The 7,500-nt window shown below is 43.0% G+C and overlaps 1 protein-coding gene across 5 annotated transcripts in view; it reads left to right on the top strand.

The window, feature by feature from the left end:
* The window catches only part of dgkg (diacylglycerol kinase, gamma), a 77,946-nt gene that overhangs the window by 1,547 nt on the left and 68,899 nt on the right, over positions 1-7,500 (top strand). The window lies entirely within an intron of this gene.

Genomic DNA, 7,500 nt, shown 5'->3' with positions numbered 1-7,500 from the left:
CGTAGTAGTAGCCCCCCACTTGTGCAGCACCTGCAGAAAAAAATGTGGCGTGCGTTTCTTATCTCATCCTTCAAGGGTCAAGCTGAAACCGCTTCGACCTCTGTGATAATCCAGCAGCATCGCTGCAGCTGGGACTAGACCTTGACCCTTATTTAGCTTTTTGTTCCTGGTTTCACACTGCCAGTAGGTAGAAAGATGTGGGAAGAAAAGTGCATTTGGTTTGTAGTTTCTTAGTATTCATGTTTGAGTCTATAGGGTTCTATTTTTAAAGGGGATACCCCCCCTTACATGCATCGACAAATTACACTCTTTACTCCTGTACACATGAGAACACGGTGAATACTATTTATTGATTTAGCACTTAGGTCATCTTAGTTACGAAGCCATAGAATACAGATTTGATGATTAAATATATGAATAGACAAGTCAAAAGATGAAATGAGATCGTCTCAATGTTCTATAAATATTCAATATTTTGAAGAATACTAATACCGTGTGCTTGTTTCTCCCCGTCTTTCCCTTGTTCCTGCTAGTACGCTCCTCCTCCGCCAGACAGCTGTGCTGATTTATCTTCCGTTGTTGCGCTTAATTACGTCTCATTAAGTAATCACCGTATGCAATGTTTATTTACTCCACCGTCCCCCTCGGAGTCACAGGCTGGCCAAAAACACAGACTGGGCTTCCTATATACAATATATATATATCGGTCGAGAGAGAGAGAGAGAGAGAGAGAGAGAGAGAGAGAGAGAGAGAGAGAGAGAGAGAGAGAGAGAGAGAGAGAGAGAGAGAGAATTGAAGGAAGGCTCAAGGGAGAGCGGAGCAAAGAAACTGAAAGAGAAGATAATGACAGAAAAGACACGACTTGTTCACAATCATTTGTTCATGCTGCTCACGTTCTGAGACCTAAAAGAGGCCACTGAGGGGATATACTGTGTGTGTGTGTGTGTGTGTGTGTGTGTGTGTGTGTGTGTGTGTGTGTGTGTGTGTGTGTGTGTGTGCGTGTGTGTGTGTGTGTGCGTGTGTGAGTGTACACAAACAACTGTTTATCCGTCCCCCGGTTTCTTTGCGGCCTAGCGTGGTTTGCGATCCCAAGTCCCTGAACACTTTGGTGTACATTTATACATAAACCCCATTAGGGGTTTATGTATCTGCCCGCATCTCCCTGAGCTGCGGGCAGGGAGATGCCCCCCCCTTCCCGAGGCTCTATGGAGGTAGAGGAGGGCCACGGTGGCACTAACATGTCCCCGCTGGGATGCCTCATCGGCCCCTGGCTGCGCCGGCCCCGAAACACTCCTTCATTATGGGGACGAACACTTTGCCTCTCACAACCGGGACGGCCATGATTAGGAGCGGCCCATGCACCTCACAGATGGAGCCCAGCGCAGAGGCATCGTCGCTGGGACAAGGGCGTCAGAGCTGACTTGCAAGGTGCTGGGAAGGGCCAACCTGTTTAGTCTATGGGTGGTCGGCCGCTCTCTGTGAATTATGTGTCATTCGTATTGTGGTGCAGCTTTGTTCCTCCTTGTAACTCCTCACGACGTTCAGAGCTGAGATGATCCGTCTGTGAGTTTAATGTCTATCGATTGCCAATGTAGCCATGCTGGCTGATGAGGTACATCACGCAAATAAAATAGCTGGGTCTGTAGGGCTGAAGCACTTAAGGGATGATAATTCATCTTCACAAACATCGATTGACCTGTCAAAGGTCATGGCAATTTAAATCCCTCAACTATTTCCATTTTTAAATACGGCCCAATCAACTATTGCATATAGCTTGGCCTTCTTTCTGCATTATTATTTTTTTTACTCAATCCCCCTGTTGCCATGGCTCCCAGGCCATCCATAAATACTGTTGGTATTTGTGAGGTTTTCGTCCCTCGGAGGGCAGAGAACAGAGAGCCAGTGCACCGACGAACGAGTAGCCCCTAGAGCGCCGACATGGCTCAGCCCGGGCTTATAAACAGGTTGGCTGACTGCAGGGGGAATATACCATTTTAAGCAAGTTTCTCGTCTGTGGGGTATACAATTTCCCAGTACAGCCTCACTTAGTACGTTGGGGCGACAAGGCTGATATTTATTTATTATTATACTTTATATTTGTGCTTTATTTATTTTTTACATTCAATTGACATAAATGTTGACAGGACACAGTTGAAGGGTCGAAAGTCTTTGCAGTTCTTGTCCATAGCTTCAAGCCCTTGAAAAGAAAAAGCAGATTGGGAGTTGAAAACAATTGAGAATATTCATGGTTATGGAGAGGAACAGCTTTTTACATTAACACTGATAAAACCGTATTTGCGGAAAGACTTATGTGTCAAATCTGCTGACTCTCTGCTGTGGATTTGTGTGTGTGTGTGTGTGTGTGTGTGTGTGTGTGTGTGTGTGTGTGGTGTGTGTGTGTGTGTGTGTGTGTGTGTGGGGGGGTGTGTGTGTGGGGGTGTGTTTTGTGTGCCCACGTGTGTCTATCAGGGCTCCTGCGTCCCATCTGAAGTCTTGGCAACAAAGCTCGGCAGTTCTCCTTTTATGGGCAAAGATCAGGCTTTCTCAGTGTCTGGCCCCTAAGGTGGACGGTTTGTCCCACTGGTTTCTTCTCAGGGAACAAAAGATCCACTTGAATTTGTCCTCAAAAAGCCTGCTCACCTCCACAGTGTCTCTGTGTGGATACATCAAAACACCATGGCTGCTACAAACAATGCAGGGGAAATCTCTCAAATCAATATTTAGTCACTGAGCCAGAACTGTTGAGGCAGGAAAAGGGTATTTTTCACTCCTTTTCTCTTTTTTTGACACCCCTCTCCTTGTTTTTCTACTTGTTTCTGAGCCTGCCTTGGAGGGTGACCACCCTTGACTCGCTAATTAGCACACCTATTTCTAAAGCCGGCCTTTGCATGCACGGAGCAAATGAATGAGCACTACACTGTCGTGTAGACTCTCTTACTAACTGGCCATCATGTCTTTATCATCCTTGTGCGTTTATGAGCGCAGCCGCCTGTGTCCTGCAGACCATTAAAACGTGAATAATGAGCCCCTGTGCATGAGCTAATGGGCCTGAAGATTCACCTAGCGGCCATCTTTGTTCCACTGTGGAACGCTCAACACTAGCTGGGTGGTTGATCTGAATGCAGGATTTCGTGTTGCGCACCAGGGTGGCCACTATGGGTGAATAATAAGGCCCGTTGGCAAGAACAGGACCGTAGAGCTGTCACACAGGTCAAGTGATTCCACTGATACAAGTGGATAACATTGGCCATTACACCGCAAGGCCAAAAGACTCATTCCTCCTCATGATCTCGAGGGAAAGGCAGATGAAAATCAGCCAACTGCCTGCACACAAACAGCCCTGCTATTTGTATGGATCATTTCACAGAAGTCAGTGGCACACACCGAAAGACATAGTCCCGTGGTTAGTTAAATATAGCACAGGCTTGTTTGAGGCATACATCAAAATACATATAGTAGCATGCAAGCCTACAGATGGTTAAATGGAGAAATGCAAATAACAGAGGATAACAAAATGAGAGCGAGACCTCAGGTGTACAAACATGGCAAAGGTATTTACATATACAGTATGACATTCCAGCGCTGAGATAGTAGTATGAGACTCAATACCCATATGTGTATATAGTAATCTAATGCTGTCTATATGGTCTGGCGCCTCAGTCTTAGTTTAAATGAAGGATGTCTTTGAGCCAGAATTTGTTAACCAGATGCCATCAATCATCTGCTTGATGATCAACAATACGGCAAATGGCCTGTATTCATGTGACATGTTTCAAAATATGTTATAGTTATATGTAACTATAATATGTAAGTTATATGTAACAGCGTTTCACACATTCTGCCATAATAACCAAACCTCCAAATATGTATATATATATATATTAGAGCTGTCAGTTAAACGCGTTATTAACGGCGTTAACGCAAACAAATTTAACGGCGTTAAATTTTTAATCGCGCGATTAACGTAATTATTTTATAAAAAAAAAAAAAAAAAAAAATTTCCTTGGCTCAAAACAAAGAAGCAGTAGCCTGACTGCTATGTTCAAATGACATTTGTTCAAAGCAGTCGTTTAATTGCACTATAGGCTCTTTTTTTGTATCGTCCTGTTTTGATCAGTGTATATGCCAATGTTGTTATCAATAAAAAATCATTTGCACAAGGCAAGCCGATGCACTTCACCATGTTGATAAGAGAATTAAAATGAGAAGAATTATGGGACAAAAAAATCAAGGGATATTTAGCATAGAAAAAGAATTTGCGATTAATCGCGATTTATTAGAGTTAACTATGACATTAATGCGATTAATCACGATTAAATATTTTAATCGCTTGACAGCTCTAATATATATATATATATATATATATATATATATATATATATATATACATATAATATTTAGGTTTGTAAAATGATTATTAAATATCAGATTCCCCCTTTATAGCCCTGTAAACCAGAGGCAGACATCCTACTATCGGCCCCACAGTTAAAGATTGTTTGTTATTAGACCATCAAACGATTGATTATTCCAAATCATGCATGGCCAAAAAAACGTATATCAAGGGCAAATCCCCATTAAGATGCTGTGATAGGACCTTGAAAGCACTACGCTTTGAAACATGCCCTGATATCAAGGGGACGGGGTGTAATGAAATGTGTGTCAACCATTGTGCCTCCAATAGACGGGGGACGAATAACGATATGAAACTGACACAGAAAATGGTATTTGTTTCTGATCGATAATATGTTGATTTGTGGGACTGTGAAAAATAACAATAAGTCAAAATCATTCATCGCAAGAAAATAACCTTAAAAGGACCATTTGACCTTTTTACTTTCATTAGACATGGAGTCTCCATGTCTATTGAAAGAGAACCCTCACCTCGTGGGATGTGTTTGCAGAGCCTTGTTTAGTAAGCTAACATCTTAACTGACCTAGTTAGCTTAGGGATCTATTTTTAGCAAGTGCTTGGATCACAAAGATAATCTTTGTGGTGTGTTAATGATTTATATCTAACACAAACATCACAAACCTTCTGCCTTCACCACCGAAGTTCTAATATCATGAGGCCAAGCGGCCTTAAAAAAATGACACCACTAACACACGGCTACCAAGGCCAGCGTACAACAAGGTTTTATGTCAACATCTTTGATTGACAGGGAGCTTAGAACCCGAAGACACACAATCCTTATCAACTCCTTCACACACACTTCCTGACGAGAGAGTCTCCCCAGCCAGAAACCAGTGGGATGATTAACAGAAGGAGTATCATTTATCTGAATTGCAATTTTTGAGGAAAACCTCTCTCTCTCTCTCTCTCTCTCTCTCTCTCTCTCTCTCTCTCCCTATCTCTCTCTCTCTCTCTCTCTCTCTCTCTCTCTCTCTCTCTCTCTCTCTCTCTCTCTCTCTCTCTCTCTCTCTCTCTCTCTCTCTCTCTCTCTCATGCTTCCTTTTTGGCTAACTCCATCTTTCTTGCTTACATCTATTTCTCTTCCCTACTGCTCTCTCTCTCTTTCCGCTCTTGCTCTCTCTATGAACATGATATCCATAGTATTGTGTTTCAATTTTCCACCCCTCTTCCTCATTTTTTTTATAACAGTTTGTTCATCATCAGTGGCCTAGTTTACCATCAGTGCTCTGTTCAAATTAAAGATTATATATTTTTATATACTTATTTTTTTTTACCACATTAACCTCTGAGCTGCATGTGTTTATTTCATATATATAGCAGTACTCCTATAAGGTTGTTTTTAATGGTACCTGTTACAGTTGGAGCAATGGTACTCCATACTTCTGGAGGCTCTTTAGGAGGCGTGCTGTGATGTGGTGTCATGTACGCACGAGTGAGGCAGACGATGTACTTGAATGAACATAATGCACTGTGAAGGTGTTAATATCCCCTCTTTCTCTCCTCTTTGCTCCCCCACAGAGAGAAAGGTGAGTCACCCATCTTAGAAACTACTGCTATCGAACGGGAGAGTAGAAGGAGGCTGATACAGACGAGTACTTTTGGCGGGTTTATTATTATTGAGAGGTAGTTTAAAGGCTTTGTCCCTGGGTGGCAGTGCTTGGCGTACCTCCTGCCCTTGTCCTTGCCAATGCATTTGGCCCTTTGTGTGTGCAGATGAGTATTTCAGATGAGTATAAGTATTTACATGATACATTCTGTATCTAAATATATACACAGAATGTGTATGTATAGATATATATTTATAATATCCTGTTGTCCTGCTATATATATATATATATATATATATATATATATATATATATATATAGAACAGGACTGTTATTTACATGCTAACAGTGCAGCTGTTCATAAAACAGCTGCATTGTTTTTGCGCCAATGGTACATCTCTTTGCTATGCTCTGTAGTGACATCATCGTTGCTAGACAACCGCTTGAGCAAAACAGAATTCCTCACTGCGCACAGGGGAGGCCCCATACTTGTAATTGGCATGTCCTTCTCTCTTCCGTCGCCTTAGCCTGTGCACACACACACACACACACACACACACACACACACACACACACACACACACACACACACACACACACACACACACACACACACACACACACACATACACACACACACACACACAAACAAAGCTGACTGCGACACATGACTGCTGTCAAGAAGTTATACTTCATTGTACACACACAAACACACACACACACACAAGCCCATCCCCTCGCCGAGATGTCCTTGACAACCAATTCATCTGCTTGCCCTTCACTTCCTCATATCCCGTCTCTAAGCATGCATAAGCCATTAGTTCTACGGGCCACCCCGTCTCTCCCGTGTTGTCAGGAAAGCACTGAGGCCCAGAAAACAGGAAAGGGTGGGGGCAACGCATGTTAACAAGCCAAGATCACTCTGTGGGGAACACACTCTGCCCCATAGGTAGCTAGGTACTCCCTTCCCAGACCTCCATCCACCAACCTCTCCCCCTGTTGTCCTCCCCAGCTGACCTTCCCTCCCTTCCCGCCTCCTTCACTCCCTTCACCCGTCTCTGCAGTGGGTCTCCTTGCGTGACGCTGGTATTTTTTGACACTGGGATCCCAGGTCCTTTGTGACTGCAGTCGTCCTCTTCGTACGGAAGGTTTCTCTGCCACTTTTGGAAACTAGGACCTCTCATCCATCCACAGGCAATTGAGTTATGTTGTCTCTGGCACAGGCAATCAATAGGTTGTGCTATTGGTTATTAATGGCGGATGTTAGGACAGGATCTATGGTTTTTCTGATGACATTGCTAAGTGGTAAGATGCATGAGCTAAATACTTAAGGCTGTAGGATGGAGCCAGCTTGAATCCACATGTTGTGTCTTCCATCGCTCGGGAATAATCAGATGAAAAACCACAAAATTCTCCACCCATGTTATTTTTAAGGAGTGGTCAAATCGTGGCATTTTTCCGTGTATGAGTCAGTATTTCCCAGATTGGCCTAATTTTGACTTTTGCATGAAAGGTTAGGATTTATGATTTTAAATTAATTCT

Source organism: Gadus morhua, chromosome 20 (assembly GCF_902167405.1).
Source record: "Gadus morhua chromosome 20, gadMor3.0, whole genome shotgun sequence".
Classification (NCBI taxonomy): domain Eukaryota; kingdom Metazoa; phylum Chordata; class Actinopteri; order Gadiformes; family Gadidae; genus Gadus; species Gadus morhua.
The sequence above is the reverse complement of the archived record's forward strand: the minus strand, read 5'-3'. Positions and strand labels throughout refer to the sequence as shown.